The sequence below is a fragment of the Pinus tabuliformis genome, chromosome 1_2, assembly GCF_031772625.1.
Source record: "Pinus tabuliformis cultivar Carrire ecotype Pingquan chromosome 1_2, CPIR1, whole genome shotgun sequence".
NCBI classification, from domain to species: domain Eukaryota; kingdom Viridiplantae; phylum Streptophyta; class Pinopsida; order Pinales; family Pinaceae; genus Pinus; species Pinus tabuliformis.
In genome coordinates this window covers 1,038,183,864-1,038,204,752 of record NC_142298.1, presented here as the reverse complement: position 1 = coordinate 1,038,204,752, position 20,889 = coordinate 1,038,183,864, and the positions used below count along the sequence as shown (strand labels likewise).

Sequence of the window (20,889 nt, the reverse complement as noted above, 5' to 3'; positions counted from 1 at the left end):
GGGGATTCACCTTTGATTCATAATAGAATTTGGTTTTCACCATATATAACGCTTTTAATATTGTATCTTTTATTTTCTCCAAGCAATATTGTGGGTTGTTTTATTTCATTCACAATGCAATCTAGATGAACGAAAAAGTAGTTTAATTTTTGTTTTAATTCAAATTACATAAAATAGAATCAAATTGTAAGTTAACTTTATTTGATGATTTATGTAAAATAGCAAAGGATTCTACATTAACAAGAGGCACATGGTGGCATGTCACTGCTTTTTGCATAGATGAATTTTGAGCATGTAGTTTTTAGTTTGATTAGTTGAATTGATGTGGTAAAACCACTAATCATGTCAACATCATAAATGGTTATTGAAAGAGTTCAAAGTAAAATTGACTAAGCAACATCATTAGTAATAACAATTCCAATGAAAAATGATTAATCTTATATAATTAAATATTTTTATGCAAACTTTAAGTAAGAAAAATTTATTTGATAGATACCTTGAAAATTGTATAAATATCCACTTAAAAAAGATAACATATTTATATTTTAAACCATCTAATCTCTATTTGAAATAAATTTTTAAAGAAAGAACTAAACAAAAGAGAAGCAATAAGAACGCTTCTTTGTCAATAAATAGCCCTTTTTTAGTTTTGGATTGTTGAAAAAATTAGCAAATGCACTAGCCATTAAAATTATTAAGCAACAACTTTTAGCCTCCAAGAAGCCTCTTTAAACCAACTTTTTGCCCAGTAGTTAACCTTGTTGGCAACTTAGTTTCAAATTTGATTCGACGGTTTCATTTCCATACATGCTCTTTGCCAATGGGCATTCCTTTAGTTGGAACTACCTTTTTAGTCCCCAAAGTTACAACCTTAGTAATTAGAATGTTTATATTTTTCCCATCTAAAGTAGTCAAGTTCACCATACAACCTGTAGGGGATTTCACAAGGGATACCCTTTTTGTAACTACCAGGTCATTACCTTCCCTCTTATAGACAGTGTGAGGCTTCTCATCAATCGCAAACACAAGAACGATAGGAACAACATTTGGCTATTCATTTATGTTTTCTGGGAATGTGATTTTTGTTCCTTTCTTCTATCCAGGTTTAACCTCAATTAACAAAATCTCCTCCATAGGTATTGATTTTCTGACAAATCCATCTTTGTTAGAAACTTCATACACTACAAATCAAGTAATCCCTACTACGTAAGGAATACCATGAGAGGAAAAAATAACCACATATATAAAGGAACTTACCCACAATGTTGAGCCATTATAAAGCTATTCCAATGTGTAAGGAAACTTGTTTTCCACTCAAGCTACCTTGTGATTACCTGTAGGATATGTTTCACCAAAGGATCTAAACTTATTTTCAACACCACTAAAATGACTAAACGCTCCATCTTGAAACCTTGAGCTTCTTGAACCCATACTAGTAAAGGTCCCAAAAGGGCTTGAACTACCAAAGAACTCTGTAAAAACATCTTTTGCATTCATGGGATTAATCCTTATAGCACTTCAACCAAAGCCACTCATAGATGTTACAAACATGCATGATTATGGGACTGCCTCTCCATCAAGGCATAGGCCCCATTCTACAACGTTTACCTAGACAACAAAGATGACATGAGAAAAATATTCTTTGATTGTCAAGAAATTTCATGGGACAAAATACAGAAGTTAATAAGTGACTACAAAACTAATTTAAATAAGAAAATAGTTAGAAAAACTTGAGAAAGGAAAACTGTTTTTTTACCATATCGCCGAAGCATTTTTTAGAAAACTCTGCAACTTCAAGAACAAGGAATGCAAGGACCTTTCTACCATCAACTCAATCCATTAGGATAGGGTAAATTCATTTCCAAAATATTAGGTGTTTTTATTATTGAAAAAATGTTCTAGATCTTACATTCAAGAATAGAGACACTACTATGAACTAATTTGTGAGAGAGATGTTATATACAATGTTATATTATGCTAAGAACCATGGTGATTCACACAATTATCTAATACTACAAAATTTTGGGAATATAATATTATTGGAAACATGAATACTGAAGGTTGAATACTTGAGACCCCATCCATGTTTCTGTAGATGGCTTGCATGCACAAATGAGATTAAGTTAAATGTTAAACGCCTAACCCCTTAAAAAGAATAAAATTTTGCATCTCAATAATTGTCTATTTTTTTAAGACAGTTATGAAAGGAAGCAACCATAACCTTCCTCAAATAATGACATGGGTTATTTCAATAAAAGGTTTAAATATAACATCAATTTTGTGAGATAGTCATCATCTCCTATCATTAAATAGAGATCCAACTTTGAAACAAAGAGACTATTGATGGAATATTACTAGAAATAGTACTAAAAGGATTTCTCCCAAGACTTGAGTTGACAGATGGGTGCCACTTAGTTGCAAAATATTTCATGCCAGTGATATGGCAAAGTGCTAGTAGTAGTAGATAGCTCAATTATTACCATAAAATATAAATTTACCATAGGAAGATATTACGATAAAAAGATCAATTTTGAACAAATTTCACTCAAATTTGAGAAATTACTCAAATAAAGATTTATGTTTGAGTTAAAGTCATACAAACTCAACCAAAAATCATAGTTTTTGGTTGTGTGTTAAATTTGTTTGAAATATTTCAATAAAATTCATTTTGTTACATTGCAAAAGAATTTTAATTTAATTTACTCTCGAAGAAACTAAAAAAAAAACCATAAAGAGAATAAAACTTAGGAAGACTAACGTTAGATAGATGTTGTTGCTTAGGTTATGCAAAAAAAGGTTAATGATAAATACCACGCTTCACAATAAGGGGAATTTTTTTTATGAGAAATTTTAAGGGAGTGAAACTAATACCTTTTTAAGTCTTTTCAGGAGAGCTATCTTGAACTGGAAAACACTTCTCCCGTTGGATGCGGGATCCAGTCTATGAGATTTTTTGAATGCATAGAACCGACCTGCAGTAAAGTAAAGCATGCATGATTAAGGAATAAACCCTAAATATATAGACATAAATGGAGAAAAAGTGGGATTAGGGGAAGTGATGAATACAAAGATAGGTGATGTGAGTGTTTTCAAGCTTAATATCATTAGCCACATGAAGAATCATGACGATCTTGGAAAGGGGTGAAGTGATGATTTCACTGTCGATTGACAATTTAGAGAGGTTCACCATTGTCTCTATCCTCATCAGGTTCCTCATTGTTTTTGTTCTTGACAGACATCAATTCGGTGTGTTGCTCAGGCCCCTACCTGCATGTTCTCTTTCCTTAATGACAACAACAACAAAAAAATAATAACACTGTTATTGATAGATAATTAGTGTTACACTAAAATATCGTCACCATGATTATTTTCAGTCAGTATGGGTCTATCATCACTTGTACTGTCCTCCTAAGCAAGTCTAAGACCTCAACTCTTCAAATCAAGCTTTGGAAGTGGGAGAAAGACATTAAAAATCAATGTAACTCTGGTTCCGCACTTTCTCTCATGGTCACCTGCGGTCCCGCACCTTCTGTGTACAAAAGCTGCGTACCTACCCGCTCTGTCCCTAATGATGTAGGTGCGGACCCCTGTGAAAGTCAAAAGGGTGCAAGTTTTATCTTAAAAAACTCACTTTGGGTTAATTCTAGAGTTTTCTAGAAGGAATTTTGACGTGGATTGTTCGCTCTGAGGTGGTTCATGCATCCCAAAAGAGAATGAGCTAATCCCTTTGAAGGAGGGCTTTATCCCTTTGAAGGAGGACCTAGTAACTTCCCTCCATTGCACTATAAATACAGGCATTGGGGTGAGGACTAGGGAGGTTAGAAGCTGAACATTTTGAGGGTAAATGCTGGTGAAATTAAGACTCTTTGGTTGAGCTTGAGAGGAGAGATCATATACCTCTTGGTTCCATTGGAGAGTGAGTGAAACTTGTCAAAGTAGAGGAGACATCTTGTTGGACCCTGGGAGGAGCTTGTACAGTGTCAAGGCAAAGGTTGTAAAGTTCTTCTTTTGAATTAATACAATCAAACTCATTTTTCTCAACAAGTATCTTATGCTATTTGTTTCATGGACTCCTTGACTTTCATGTTAAATATGTTTTATGCAATTGGTTTTTCAGGTGCTATTTAATTTGTTTGCCTTGTTTATGTTTGCAGATTCACGAAAAGGAGCTCATTTGGATCAAAAGAGCGAGGGCATCCACAAGCTTGCGTTGGACCAAAGGTAGGCCCTAAAAACACTTGTTTGCTATTGTTTATTGAAGCATATTTAGAGAAAGATAGTGTCTGGTTGGTTTGCTTGTCGTTAGGTCTTCTTTAGATTCTAGGAAGGTCTATCTTGTCCGCAAGATCGACTCATTCCGTGCAACAAAATGGCGACCACAGTGGGAGCTTGATTGTTTTCCTTGTCTATACTTTGACCTAAGAAACTGTATTTTCTGTTTCTGTTTTTGACTTGATGATTGTGGGATTGGGTGAATTTAGTATATTTTGAGTTAGTTTTCATTTTTCATAGTTTTGGGAGAGGTACGCACCCTCTGAGTTAAGCACAGTGCGTACCTGTACGCACTTTTGCTTTGTGCACAGAGCGTGGACGCACTTGTGTAAACAGGTTGCCTGCGTACCCTGTCAAAAATTTGAAAAATTTTAAATTTTTCTCTTTTTTATTAGTTTAGAATTTGTTTATAGGTTTTAGCCATTGCCCAGACCTGCTTGCTCCCTGTCAAAAACTTTCCTTGGTTTAATTTCATTAGCATTAGGGTTTTAGGTGGAATTCCTAGGAATTTTGCTTGTTGGGTTTGTTTTTCGTTTTTGGTTGTGTAGTGGCTCTGAGCTTAGAAGTTGTAGGGACCTCAGATTACCTTGGTGTCTACCAGTCTTCTTATGAGTCTGACCATTTATGAAATCTCCCCTTGTTGAGGAATCGGCTTTGAGTTTTCTCATTTCAAAATTTCGAAAAGCTTGTAGTTGAAAGTTTGGAATTTTCATTTTTAAAAAAGAAAACGAAAGATTCGTTGTTTTTTGACTAATTGTGATTCTGCATAAATTAGTCCTTAGCTCACATTTAGCTAAGTAAAACATCCTCAAAAAGACTTTTAGTAGGCTTTGACTTCAAGTAGCTTTTTATAGTTTGTAGCTCTCAAAGTTAGTCATTTTCATTAGTTTTGAGTGTTTTATTTACAAAATATAAAAAACAAAATCTCTTTTGGAAAAGTTTGTTTTTTGTAGTGATTGAGCGCTTTGAAAAGAAAAGGGAAAATTGTGTGAAATAGCTAGTTGTCTCGTTTTGAGTGCTTTGGAAAGGAAAAGCTCTTCTTTTAATTTGTTTAATTGAGAAAGATTTGTGTTTACAAAGTATTTGCATTCTCAAACTCTTTCTTAGTTTAGAAGTTCATCGAAGAGAAAAGATTGTTTAAATCATCTTAGGTGCATCTTTTTAGTGATTTCGAGTCGAGTCTTTACACCACGAGTTTCATCTCCGCCACCTCTTGACTTAAACAACAACCACTAAAATTAACGCTTAAAGTAAAATTCACCTAGTAACATTTTATTTCTAGGGCTCTGATACACCAACTTAGCTTAGGCTAGTGTCTTGGAGTAGGAGAGTAATTAACTCTCCAAGACAGTAAAAACAAACAAGTAGCTATATCTTGTGGTAGGAATAAATCCAATTGTTGCATTTATGCTCTGGGAAAGCTCCTCTTAAAGGAGAAGCACGAGATCGTGTCTGAACCAGTGTTGGAATCAATCCTTCCTCATTGGGAACGACGCCAGATATTCACGTATTAAAAACGGTAAACCTCGAATTAACCATTGTCGAGGAGCCTGGGTCACTTGTTGGTAAACCTTGGATTGTGTCAAGGAGCCTTCAAGGGGATTGAGCTTGCTACTCTACCCTTGCGTGCGTATCGGATCGTAGACTGTACCCCCAGGTGTATTTGTCTCAGTTGGTAACCTTAGTGGCCATATTCTTTAGGATTCTTCCTAAGGTGACAGTGGTGGGAAGATCCCACTGTACCTGGAGCAGACATCGGCTAGACTCACTTGGATTTTCTGGGGGGTTCACTTCCCTCGAGACGGTTAAATGGAGGAACTTGGTCCAGTCTATTCATTAAGCAGGTTGCCGGGGTAACTGTTCCAACCGCCATTTCTGTACTGAATTCTGCGACGTTGGATTTCATCACCAACTAGTGTTTTCGGTCCGGAAAGTTACTGTTTGTGTGTGTTTGATCTCTAGATTCTTTAGGCGTGTGATTCAAATTTGTTTGGTTCTTTAGAGGCTTTAGGTGTTTTTTCATTGAGATTTTACTTTGTTTGCGTGTGAAGTAGTTAAAAGTTTTTAACTGTGGCTGAATTACCAAGACAGTCCCGTAGACTTCGGGGCCACTCTCCTGAGTTTGTAACCGTGGCTGATTTATTGAGGAAGTCCCGTAGACTTCGGGGCCAACCTCCTGAAGAAGTCCCCAGCCATCTTGAAGGCTTGAAAGTCCTCGTAACTCCTAGTGGCAGTAAAGTTGGGTCACTGAAGAAGGAGAGTCTTCGTTGGTTGTACATCCTGATTACCAAACTCTAGTAACAGGTTATAATCCTGAGTCTATTTCGGTTTCCGAACTTGCTGGTAGCTTTTCATCTACTAGTGATATAGGTGAAGAACCTAAGATATCTGAACCTGTTACTCCAACATCGGGGTTTGTCTCTCCAACTTCTAGTGGTCCTAATTCACCTAGGGTAGAAAGAGTAATCATCGAAAATCTTCCTTCTGGTTTGATAGCTATTGAAGAACTTGCTCCGGAAGAAGAAGTAGGCATCCCTATCCCCGAAAATCAACCTATTATTGATCTAAGGGAGCGTGAATCAATTTTTTACAGTCCACCTAGAAGTACTACTTGGTATCTTTCTTTGACTAATTATTTGGAAAACCCAACGTTAAGTTTTTCACCACCTCGTGCTCCTTATCACCCTAGAGGTTTTTATACTCCCGTAAATATGTCAGGTCAGTCGTCCATGTTTACTCAATCGCCTGAATCTTTTTTGTACGACGGTCCTTTTGTTCCCTCTGGGTATCAGTCACTTTCTGGTACTTTTTTGGGAGCATCTCCTCAACCTATTAAACAAGGGTTATTCACTGGAAGCAATGGTGCAAAGCCGTTGAGCGTAGAAGACATTCTTATGATGTCAGGTTCTATTCCCAATTCTCAACCTCAAGGTGGCCAGTTACCGCCTGGGGGCAGCCTCAATTAACGCCTGGGGGGCAACCTCAAGGTACACAATTTGCATCTGGGGGGCAACCTCAAGGACAGTACGTACCTACGGTACAATACGTTCCTCAAGGTCAACCCCAGACTCAATATGTACCCCAAGGTCAACCCCAGTATCAATTTATACCTCAAGGTCAACCCCAGTATCAGTACGTGCCTCAGGGGTATCGACCCCAAGGTCAGTACTCGAACCAAGGTTTCCAACCACCCCAAGGTCAATCTTATGTTCAAGGAACGGGAAATGTACCTTTCAATTATCAATCCTACCCTCAACCCGGTTATGGTCCCCAATATTCTCAACCTGTTATGGGTCAGTACCCCGGAATGAACATAGTGTGGGATCCATCGCAAACTCAACAGGTGTTGCAGCCAAGTGTACAGTTGTCATCTCAAACTAGACAACCCTTAGTTTCTGGTTCACTCCAGCAACCAGTCCAGTCTAACATTCAAACTTCTGTACCTTCGGTAGTTTCTCAATCTGGGCCTACTGCGCCTCGTACTCCATCTCAAACGACTGCTGCAACTGCCACAACATCTGTTCAATCTACCCCACCTACTTCCGGAGTATCGACAGCTCCAGTTTCTACTATTCCTGTATCTACTCCTCAGACATCTTTACCACCGTCTGGATCTACGATTCAAAATACGGTTCAGATGCCTGTAGGACAACCTGGTTTAAGTACGGTTGTCACAAGTCAACCTCAATTCACCTATCAACCGTACCAGGGACAGTACCAACTCGGTCCTGCTGTCCAGCAGCCAGTTTATCAGTATCAACCGTATCCTGGGTACACTTAACAACAACCTCAACAACCCCAGTACGGTCCGGTTAATCCTGGTTTTCTGGGAGGATACAATATCCCGAATGCGATTCCTAGTTATCCCGGATATCCTCCTCCTGGGGCTGGTCTCATGACCCAGAGTTTTAGGGATCCTAATCGGCAGTTACCGTTTATCGCAACTTTGGACTTACCTGATTTGTCGCGCCTAACGAACGATCCGATTAATTATCTTCCGTTTTGGCCGCCAATGCCGAATAAGTTGCCCAATGACATTCCCAAGTTCGAAGGTAAATCTGGAGAGGACCCGTCGAACCATGTGATGACTTACCACCTCTGGTGTGCGTCTAACTCCATCACAGATGATTCGATCCATCTTAGACTTTTCCAGCACACTCTAATTGGTCTCGCGGCCAAGTGGTACATTGAGTTACCGTGAGGCACTTTTTATAATTTTAGTCAATTAGCTACCTCGTTTTTAACTCATTTTCAGTTGCCAGTCAGATATGACAATGGCACGGAATTGTTAACTTCGCTAAAACAATCGACATCCACGTACATTTCAGATCATATTCATGAGTGGAGACCTCGACGACGTTTAGTGAAGGTATTTATTCCGGATCAAATCTTGGCTGAGTGGTTTGTAAAATCTTTGTTGCCAAGGATCACTGAAGATGTTGCTAAAGCCGGAGTTGTTACTGAGGAGCAAGTGAGTGCTCAAGCACAGTACCTTGACTTGGTATATACTCAGTCAGGTACGTTACACAAAAAGATCCCTGATCTTCCCAAGTCAAATCAAATCACTGCAGCTCCTTCGGGATCTCATGCCGCTGACGGTATGATTGGTACGATTAACACTAAAAGTAAGAAGAAGTCTTCCAAGAATTCTTCTCCTATCATAACCTTTCCTGATTCCCCGACAGGAGATTCTTCTGCAGAGGTTTCCGCCGATATTCACGTTGTAGAGTCATCTACAGCTAAATCAAAATCCGGTGGGAAGAAGAAAGGAAAGAAGAAGAATAAAACGGACAAAAGTTCAAAAGAGAAATCTGAAAAGGCGGAATCCAATGATGAAAAGCGCAAACCTCGTTATCCATGTCTCATTTGTGACGAAGAACATTTTACAAGAGACTGCCCTCATCGAACAGAGGTTGCAAAGATCGTCAAAGGTTCCCAAACTCCTGCTCTTTTGAAGGATCCATTTCCAAGTCAAGATAGCAAGATGATAGGTTCTTCCTTGAGTGCCAATGAAGAACCCATATTGATGATGTCCCATGTAAGGATTGCGACTCGATCACAAGATTATGGCAGTAAAAGTCCTGTTGATGGTAAAGAAGTAGAATCTTCTCATCCTAATCCATCAACCTCAGCTCCCGGTTCCGATCCACTACAGATCGAAAAAAATAATCCAGACTTAGTAATCAAACTACCCGCCAAGGGTATACTTCGAAAGTCAGCTTTCAATCCACATGCGAGAGCGACTCAGAATTATAACATTGTTGAGGATTTAGCTGTTTCACCCTCAGCAATGTCGGCTTTGGAAGTGCTGCAATCATGCCCAGCACAGCGTAAATTACTTTTGTCGGCTATAGGAGCTGTTGATGTTCAGGACCCGAACCTAATAATCTTTGATCTAGAAAATAGTACACCTCGTTTGCCTCATCAAATGGCTTTCCAAATCCCAGTGATAGTAAAAAACAGGCTTATTCATCGGACTGTAATTAATGAAGGAGCTTCAACGTGTATTATGTCGATACAGTGTTGGAGATCGCTTGGTTCTCCTTCACTAAATCAATCCCCGACAATTCTTAAGGCCTTTGATGGCCGTGGGTTTCATCCTTTTGGCATTCTACAGGATTTGCCTATAGGGGTTGAAGGAAAAACCGTTAGTCCAGATGTGGAGGTGCTTGATGCCCCTCTAGACTACAGCCTTCTCTTGGGTCGAAGTTGGTCTTACGCTATGACAGCGGTCGTTTCATCGGTCTTTAGAGTAATAAAGTTTCCACATAATGGAAAGATTGTAACAATAGACCAGCTGGCTTACTTTTCATCCGACCCAGCCTCTTCGGAGAGTATTCAGCATGTCGATAAATCGACTATCCCATATAAGGATGTTGGAGTAGGATTAGTTAAAGATGCCAGTTTACTGGGAACTTTTCCTTTTCCTCCAATCAACGCATCATCTTCATTTGCAACCATTCATATGATTACATCAGACACCATTTCTTATGACGATCCTTGGATCGTTCCTTATGAATCTGAAATAAACGCATTTGGTAATTCCATGCCTTTGAGTCCATATGAAATTGCCTATGAAGCCGTGCAGTCTTTTGCCGACCCGTGTTCAACCAAAAATGACTTAATGAATTTGGTCCGTGAGGAATCGTTTTTCACATCAACCTCGGATTTAACTACGTTTTCTGAACTTGTTCACTCTGACGAGCAAATTCGTGAAATCCTATGTGTAGATGATTTACCATTGGAAGATCTTCATCACAGATCTTCGTTTTTACCTGAGGATGATCATTTTGAAAATGATTTCTCATCAATCTTTACGATTGAATATGTCAAGGAACCTCAGAATCCAATGAAACATCCCGATTCAGAGTTAAATTTGGGAAACATCTCTCGAACCATCCCCATTGACATTTCGGTTAAACTCGGAATTGTTGAGAACATTCATATAGGTGCCTCATGTACAGATGATGAAATTCAATTATATAAGGCCCTATTTCAAGAATTTCGCGACGTGTTTGCCTGGTCCTATGAGGAAATGCCAGGAATTGATCCCGCAATTGTTGTTCATGAGATCAAGACTTACCCAGACGCTAAACCCGTCCGGCAACGTTTGCGTCAGATTCACCCACGAAAAGCTGCTGCAATTAAAGCAGAAGTTGAGAAACTGTTGAAAGCAGGTTTCATTTATCCGATCCCGTTAACGGATTGGGTATCGAATATTGTTCCGGTTAACAAAAAACAAGGGACAATAAGAATATGCATCGACTATAGGGATATTGATCGAGCCTGTCCAAAGGACAACTACCCAACTCCCTATATCGATCAAATCATTGATGATTGTGCCGGCAGTGAAATATTTTCCTTTATGGACGGTTTTCCGGATACAATCAAATCAATATTCTACCTGCCGATCAACCAAAAACGGCTTTCATTTGTCCATGGGGGACATTTGCTTATTGCAAATTACCTTTTGGGCTTAAGAATGCCGGAGCAACTTTTCAAGGGCGATGTCTTATGTGTTTCATGACATCAAGCACATTGTGCAACCCTACCTTGATGACTTGCCGGCTCATTCATTACATCGAGTTGATCACCTCGTCCATTTACGAGCAATCTTTATGAGGTGTAGGCATTATCGTATTCGGTTGAACCCACACAAATGTGTCTTCTGTATAGAAACGGGTCGATTGCTGGTATTTGTAGTTTCGAAAGCCGACATTCACGTTGATCCCTCGAAGGTCGAAGCTATTATCAATTTGCCTCCTCCTTCGAGTCTTCGCCAACTCCAAAGTTTGCAGGGGAAAGTAAACTTTTTACGACGATTCATTCCTAACTACGCCGAGGTTACAAAGGGTTTTACACGGTTGTTGAAACAAAATACTCAATTTTCTTGGGATGAGATAGCTCAGAAATCTTTTGATGCACTCAAACACGCGTTGACCCATGCACCGTTGTTGCATCCTCCCAACTACAACCAGGATTACTTCTTATATCTCGCCGCCTCCCATTCCACCATTAGAATGGTCTTAGTTCAGGAAGATGAATTCGGAACAGAACATGTGATATATTACCTTAGTCGAACGTTAAATCCAATTGAGCTAAAATACTCACATGTGGAGAAATTGGCATCGGCAGCCGTTCAAGCTGTCCAACGTTTTCGTCACTACATTTTACTACGTAAAACTATGGTAATTTCGGATTGCAACCCTATGATCTACATTTTGAACAAACAATTGCTAGGGGGCAAGTACTCGAAATGGATTATTATCTTGCAGGAGTTCGACTTGGAGTTTGAGAAATCTAGGTCTAAGAAATCTTTAGTTTTTGCAGAATTAATGTGTGACTTCCCGCATGCTGACACGGAAACTGTGGCAGAGGAGCCCATTGCGGACGAATCTTTGTTTCTAATCAGCACTTTAGATCCGTGGTATGGGGATATCATCATCTATCTCCAGACCCAATCCTTTCGGCCAGAAATTTCAAGGTCGGAACGTCGGAAAATTTGATTCCAGTCCCAACAATTCAAAATTATTGGAGATACTCTTTATCGCCGTGGGGCGGACTCTATTTTTCGACGTTGCTTAACTCACGAAGAGGCTGAAAGGGTTCTAAATGACTGTCACTCTAGAGCATGTGGCGGTCATATGTTTGGGTATGCCACAGCCCAAAAGATATTGCGCGCTGGCTATTTCTGGCCGTCTTTGTTTAAAGATTGTATTACGGCGGTCCGAAAATGCCACAACTGCCAGATTTTTTATCGTAAGATGCACGCTCCACCTGCTCCTCTCCACCCTATAATTGTCGTTGGCCCTTTTGCCAAATGGGGTATCGATTTTATTACATGTAACCCTCACTCATCCGGGGGGCATGCATATATCATCCTTGCGGTAGATTATTTTACTAAGTGGGCCGAGGCGATGCCTACATTCGAGGTAGACGGCAAGACAGCTGCAATTTTCGTGTTCAATCATATAATTGCTAGTTTTGGTGTCCCACAAGCGATAATCACTGATCATGGGCGTCATTTTCGAAACATTATGATGACCGAACTTACAGGTCGGCTTGGTTTACGTCACAATAGTTCAACTCCTTATTATCCACAAGCAAATGATCTGGTTGAATCCATCAACAAAGTTTTAGTTATCATGATCCGATGAATCATTGGGATTCATCGGTCGAATTGGCACAACATGCTATTTTCAGCGCTTTGGGTGTACCGAACTTCAGTAAAAACATCGACAGGGTTCACTCCTTTCCAACTAGTCTATGGTTTGGAAGCTGTGTTACCCATTGAGTGCGAAATCCCGTCACTGCAAATGGCCATCTAGTTACTTCCAGCTACTTCCGAAGAGGAAAAACGTTTGTTATACTTAGCTCAATTAGATGAGAATCGACGTGATGCTGCATTGGCAATCGAGACTCACGCAAAACATATGAAAGCTCAGTATGATCGGAATGTGACCCCTCGAAATTTTTTGGAAGGAGACCTAGTGTTATTGTATGATCAAGCTAATGATAAATTAGGCGCTGGGAAATTCGTTCCTATGTGGCATGGTCCCTATATTGTTAAGCGAAAGCTAGCAAAAGGAGCCTATGAATTGGTAGACTTTCATGGGGACTCTTTGGGTAAACCCAGAAATGGCCTTTACTTGAAGAGGTACTATGCTTAAAAGAATGGGGTATGGAGATTTTTAGTTAGGATAGTTTTTCTTTCTAGCTGGTGTGTTTTAGTTTAAAAACAAAAGTGTGCTTAGCTTAGAGAGTGTTTTTCCATCATTTTTCCTGCTTATCTTGGTTTTACTCTTGATATTGCAGATGTCGATGCTTCTCCAAACATACATTGGGTTTGCTGTTGGTGCTTGTCGTAATACACAGAAAATCTCTTCCGCAGCTTGGGTTATCTATTCGCCCTCTGACGAGTTAGTTTCTATGCATGGGGTAAGCCTCGGTCAAACAACAAACAACATTGCAGAATACAGTGCAGTGATTGAGTTATTGTCTGAATCTATTTCATTTGGGATTCGGAGTTTGATAGTGAGGTTAGATTCTGAACTCGTTGTGTTACAGCTGAATAGAGTGTATGCCATTAGGAATCCAGTGTTATTAAGATTATTTTTTAGAGTGCGTCTCTTGGAACATGAGTTTGATTATATTGAATATCAACATATTCCAAGGTCTTTAAATACATTAGCAGATGCAATTTCTTCTCGAATGTTAAATAGACATTTGCAATAATCATTCATGTAAATTTAAAACCATTCCATAATATGATTTACAAGATAAGCCGGTAATAGTGATATATATATATATATATATATATATATATATATATATATATATATATAGGAGTGTGTCAAAAAATACATCGTCTTCGATCGTAGGTTGAAAAACACCTTATGATCGGCAAAAATGATAAGTACAAAAAACAAAAATGTCACATGTGCCCACAAAAGGCGATCATCCTATCACTGGTGATGATCTCTATAAGAAACCACTGCCCGGGCCACCTTGCAAAGGAACCTCCTAAAAGGTCCCGGGACTCCAATCACATAGCGCTGAAGTCGACGAGGAATGTCGTCTATAGTGGTATCAGGAATATTCCCTGTCAAGCGCTCAAGATGACTCTCCAACTCGGCCAAAACCTCTGCTGATTCGTCCTGTGGGGCTGGTGCGGGTGAAATTGGTTGCCTCCTCTTGAAAGGTCGGAGAGCGGCTGGTCGCTGTGGACCCACATCTGCATTTGAAATTTTTACTATTAGTTTTGAGACGATGGAAAAATAAAAAAATTAAATAGGAAAAGTTGAAAAGGATTTTACCTAACTCGTCCCACTGCTCTCCTGGTGGAAGAGCCATGTTTGGGTCACCACGGAAATCCATCCCAGCGTAAGGGAAGTCCTGAATGGAAAAAACCTGACTTTCCAACCATTGGAAATACTCAGGTTTGAACCGAGCAACTTCTGTCCTCTCGTCCGGGTGACGGGCCATGACTGTGACCCATCGCATCAATTTGGGCTCTCGAGGAAGCCCAGCTCCAACAGTAAGGTGCTGTGGGATCAGCATAGGAACCCTCTCCAGGCCAAAACTCATGACCAAAGCCCCATAACCAAAGGTCTTTAGTCGTCCGCTCTTGGCCCTGGTCAGTTGGCCTTTCACATTGGCCAGCACAGCATTGCACCAGTTGAAGATGGTGCCTCGAAAGCAATCAACTGCCATACGCATCTGGGATCCGGTGGCAATATGTAATGCGGCAGCTCCGCAAAGTCTGGTGACAGTAAACGCAATCACCATGAGCTCAGGACGGGATATGGTTTTTATGTCTATCCCTTTGTCTTTAGCCTGGCTGTTGTAGTACTCTAGCCGGAGGCTATCGACAGATTGGCCACCTGGCCTAGTCCCGTATAGAGTCAAGTCTTCGCCTCTCTTAGGCAAACCAGTCAAGAAATAAATGTCCTCCGGCTCGATTTCGAGCCGGTGCCCGCCAATGAAAAAAAACTAGTCCTGTATGCTCCATCTGTCAACCAGCCACTGTAAGAAATCTACCTGAGCCCTCATGCCAGGAATGGTCCAGAATTTGTACAGTCCGCATGCCCTCAAAGCATCAAGTGAAGGCTGATGATTCCATGCGGCAGTATCCACAACCTCATGCTCTCGTTCACGCCAATCTAGCATGATATACTCTCTGCATCAAGTATAAAGATTAATTAAAATGCTAGAAAACATTTTAATTGGTCCATTTTTGAGAAATTTTGGGTTCAAAACCCTTGCGGCGGGGTACGCACCCTCCGCGTTAGACATAGTGATTGGGTCCGCACTTTGTCTACACGGAAGGTGCGGACCCCGAGCTTTTTCCCAATGGAGAAAAAGTGGGGGTCCGCGGGTCCGCAATGGTAAACCTGCGGACCCCCGCACACGGGTTTTGCGCCTAAAAACCCTCCCAAAAAATGAAATGAGGGTCTAAATCAAAAAACTAAAATGTTGAAAATGAAGAGTAGGATGATGTGGATTACCTGGAGAAGATGGCGCTCGATTCCGACGGTTGGATTTTCCACAATCTTCACGGGAAGTTTTCTAAGCAAAAGCACTATTTTCTCACCCAAACTCGAACGGTAAAAATGAATTGACAAAGGCCCTTTTTATAAGTTTTTTGAGTAAATAAATCACAAATTTGTTTATGTTTCACTTTGAAAAGGTATTTTGCAACGCTTTTATCCATTTCAAACAGGTATGAGTAATGTTTGTGTTTTTGTGCAGAATAAAGGATTATTCAGGCGAAATCTATCATTTTCAACGAAAAAACAAGTAGAGTCATCTTTAAGCCCTTTTCTGACTCCTAAAACATGAAAATATTGCCGAGCGTTTCTTTTACACTCGTTAAAACGGAATTAAAAGACGGTCCACTTACAGCTCTTTTCCGACCGTAAAAACATGAAAAGATTGCCGGATTTTTGTCGTTTCAAATTCGATATTGGGTATAAAACGACGTGTCGTTGATCGCTTTTTTAATTTTTCGGATCAGTGACACTAATAACGAAAAGTACTCCTTGGTCGTAAAAGATCAAGCGGTTCTCTCAAGTATTATTTTATACTTTTTCGGGCTTGGGAGACACAAATTTACGAAAAAGGTCAACCCTGGAGTCTTCTTAAGTTTTTCAGACTCTCTAAAATTGAAAAACACCGAGTTTCTCCTATACTGGACTCGTTAAAATTTCACAGTAAAGGAGCTGTTCAATTACAAATAGGAACGAACCACTCCTTCTTAGGGTTCGAATTTAAACTAAGTTGGACTCATCCGAAGGATGAGCTTATAATCAAGCAAATGTTATCCTCCTCAAGCTTGTCAAAAATAAAGAGGTACTTGCCAGAAATGGTGGGGGAAAAGAGAGGAAAATGAGCCTGTTTGTCATACTTTGTAACCACTCTTGAACACGACACTTTTATTCACCTGGGTTGGGAAATCCTTTGCCTAACAGTTGATCAAACCACATTGAAATTCTTCAGCCGGTTTCTGGGTATTAACTTTGGGTCAATTGTCACCAAGCCATCTGTCGTGTCGTTATGTGTTCAAGAGGTCACTGCCAATAAGCCATTCATGTGTAAAAATATCTGTCATCCATCTTGACCATCCCTGAGTCAGTCCTTCCAACTAAATTTCTTCAACTTGATCTATGATTTCGTGTTGTGGGCTTGCCTACGAAGGATCGCTTTCTATCGACATCAGCTCATTATCTAGAAAGATGATTTAGAAATCGTCAGTACCTTGAGATCTGCATGCCTCAATGGCAGGTTTCTCGCCTTTGACGACAATTTACATCATTGACTTTCGATCGAAGGATTCCGTGATATGTTCGACATCAACACATTTACTCACATCTCATGGATTGTACTGGGTACTTTGAGAGCCATTGACATCACTGGTGGTTTCTCTCACACTTGTTAACAGTTTACATCATTGACTGGTAATCAAGTGGTTTCTACCATGTTCGACATCAACACATTTATTCGCATGGATAGAATCGTACTTTTTCGGGAAGTAGAAATGAAGACCCTGGATCTAGTTTCTACCATCCAGGTTGCGAGGAATTTTGTATTCATTGTATTGTGGACTATTTATAAACAGATGGCTGCGTCCATACTGTGTTCACATGAGTCCATACTTGTGATGTTTTACAAGATCATTCCTATATCAGAGCAGTAGATAGTTTTCTAGTTAGTTTTGATCTGAGTATGGGAATGCCTACCTCAGGGATGATATGATCTCATATATATATCTTGCATTGAATGTTTTTACAGGTTCCGACCAGGCTCTCCACAAGATGATCCTCGAAATGATAAAGTACTTCACTCTTCCTATATGATAAATGAAATCCTCATCTACTACAGACTTCGCACTTTAGGGGGCATCTGTTACACTAAAATATCGTCACCATGATTATTTGCAGTCAGTATGGGTCTATCATCACTTGTACTGTCCTCCTAAGCAAGTCTAAGACCCCAGCTCTTCAAATCAAGCTTTGGAAGTGGGAGAAAGACATTAAAAATCAATGTAACTCTGGTTCCGCACTTTCTCTCATGGTCACTTGTGGTCCCGCACCTTCTGTGTACAAAAGCTGCGTACCTACCCGCTCTGTCCCTAATGGTGTAGGTGCGGACCCCTGTGAAAGTCAAAAGGCGCAAGTTTTATCTTAAAAAACTCACTTTGGGTTAATTCTAGAGTTTTCTAGAAGGAATTTTGACGTGGATTGTTCGCTCTGAGGTGGTTCATGCATCCCAAAAGAGAAGGAGCTAATCCCTTTGAAGGAGGGCTTTATCCCTTTGAAGGAGGACCTAGTAACTTCCCTCCATTGCACTATAAATACAGGCATTGGGGTGAGGACTAGGGAGGTTAGAAGCTGAACATTTTGAGGGTAAATGCTGGTGAAATTAAGACTCTTTGGTTGAGCTTGAGAGGAGAGATCACATACCTCTTAGTTCCATTGGAGAGTGAGTGAAACTTGTCAAAGTAGAGGAGACATCTTGTTGGACCCTGGGATGAGCTTGTACAACGTCAAGGCAAAGGTTGTAAAGTTCTTCTTCTTTTGAATTAATACAATCCAACTCATTTTTCTCAACAAGTATCTTATGCTATTTGTTTCATGGACTCCTTGACTTTCATGTTAAATATGTTTTATGCAATTGGTTTTTCAGGTGCTATTTAATTTGTTTGCCTTGTTTGTGTTTGCAGATTCGCGAAAAGGAGCTCATTTGGATCAAAAGAGCGAGGGAATCCACAATCTTGCGTTGGACCAAAGGTAGGCCCTAAAAACACTTGTTTTCTATTGTTTATTGAAGCATATTTAGAGAAAGATAGTGTCTAGTTGATTTGCTTGTCGTTAGGTCTTCTTTAGATTCTAGGAAGGTCTATCTTGTCCGCAAGATCGACTCATTCCGTGCGACAATTAGTCCTAGTTCTAGCCCTATCTAATCCATGGGCATCATTCCTCATAGGACATTTCTTCATCTGGCATACGATGACATTTGGAAAAAATAATAAAGCTACCTACCACTTTCCCAAATGTGTCCCTGCCACATTACTCTATTGCCACATTAGAGGGGCTTGAGTTGTAGCTTTGTCCTGATGTCTTGGATTTTGAACTATGGTAGAAGGTGCATTGGGTTTTGGAGCCCTAATGTGGCGGTGCAACAAACGTCAGTCGCATTATGAAACCCAAAACCAAAGTGCAAGCTAAAAAAATTTGTACAATGTTAAAAAAACATTGTTCTAGCTAAATGATTATTTCCACATCCAATCAATGGATCCTACCCAATTCTAACTCATTCTCCAAAGCCCACTTTCCATGCTAATCCTTTTTTCTATGATGCCAAATGATTCGATTACTGCTTTCCATACCACAAAGACATTTTTTTGTGCTTATTTAGAGTCCTGACCTAGTCCTCCACAAAATTTTGATAAATGTATTTCCCATGGACCACTTATGTACATAAAATTTCAATAGAAATTAACCTCCATCCAACCTTAGCTACCAATGCCTTAGAGAAGCTAACCAAATTCTTTAGGCCCCATTCTCCCCATTTCTTAGGTACAATTATCCTATCTGATTCCACCCATGGGAAAATATGGCCATACGTTTATCCCATCCAGAGAAATTTGCAACAAATTTTGTACATAGAGTTTTGGATCCCCTTAGGAATCCATGATAGTGACATCCAAAAAACCAGTTTGGATTCTAAGACCGATTTAATGAGAACAAGATGACATGCACAAGAAATCCATCAAAAACTCTAACCCTTAAGTCTTTTCTCAATCTTAGATAGCAACTAGAACCAATCTGATTTTTGTATTCATTGGGATTTAGATGAAATCCCAAATATTTCAACTCCTCACTGAAATTCAATGACTGAAAAGGAAAATTATTTTGGGAATTGATGATCACCTCTCTGGATAGACCCACTTCTAAAAAAGATCATTTCTGAATATTGATCATCATACCCGTTTCTTTTCCAAAAACTAACAAAGCAACTTTGACTTAGATTAGATCCCTCCTAGACCCATCACTAAACAAAATAATATCGTCAATGAAAAGGAGGTGAGTGATGGTCAAATCTCTAGCCACAATGGCAACTTTCATGCCTCCTCTTATTTTAGCCTCTGTTAGCAGTCTACTTAATCCTTCAACTACAAGTAGAAATAACAAAGGAGACAATGGGAAACCCTAGCGAAGACCTCTTTCAACGTGAGAAAATTTAGATGCTGATCCATTTATTAAAACATCAAAAGAAACTGAAGTAATACAACACATAATCTGGTTTAGGAACCTTACCTCGAAACCTAGATTTGTTAGCAACATTCTAATATAGATCCAACTGACCCTGTCATATGCCTTGGACATGTTGATTTTGAGGACCATACCTTTTAGCTTCTTATTTTCGAAATTGTGAATCCCCTCTTGCGCAACCCCAATTGCCTCATGGATTTTTCTGCCTTCCAAAAAGGAAAGTTCTTCCTTTGAAATTTTCTAAGACAATACAAGCTTCAATTTGTTTTCTATAATTTTTGTAATAATCTTATAGATTTTTTTGCATAAAGAGATAGGCTCAAATTCATCAAAAGAGTGTGGGGAATCAAGTTTTGGTATAACATAAATGAATGTGTAATTAAACACATCGTACATCCTTCTAGGCCTCCTACATTCCTCTACCACTTTTTGAAGGTCACCTCCTAATAAGTCATAAAACTTATAAAAAATTCCACCCATCAGGGCCCAGGATTTTGTCCCTTTGAAAACCATACAAGACCTTTCCTAACTCATCTTTAGAAACAATCTCCATGATATATTGATTTACTTCATTATCAATATACCTGGGGAAATAATGAGCCAGATCAATCACTTCCGCAAGTGAAGCTTCTTGAAGATCCCTAAAAAGAGTTCTGAAGTTATTGATTCCCATCTTGTCAAGGTCCCCAAAAGTTAAAGCTTGACCTCCATTTTGATCATCTAATTCCCAAATAGTGTTAATAACACAACAAACCCTTGCAAATTGTTGAGAAAACTTTAAATTTTCATCCCTGTTATTCAACCACACCACCCTACTTTTTAACCTCAAATATTCCTCCATTTC

The 20,889-nt window shown here is 39.5% G+C and overlaps 1 pseudogene; it reads right to left on the bottom strand.

Annotated features, from left to right (window-relative positions):
- Positions 1–708: 708 nt before the first annotated feature.
- Positions 709–20,889, bottom strand: part of LOC149209679 (uncharacterized) — a 61,103-nt pseudogene continuing 40,922 nt past the window's right edge.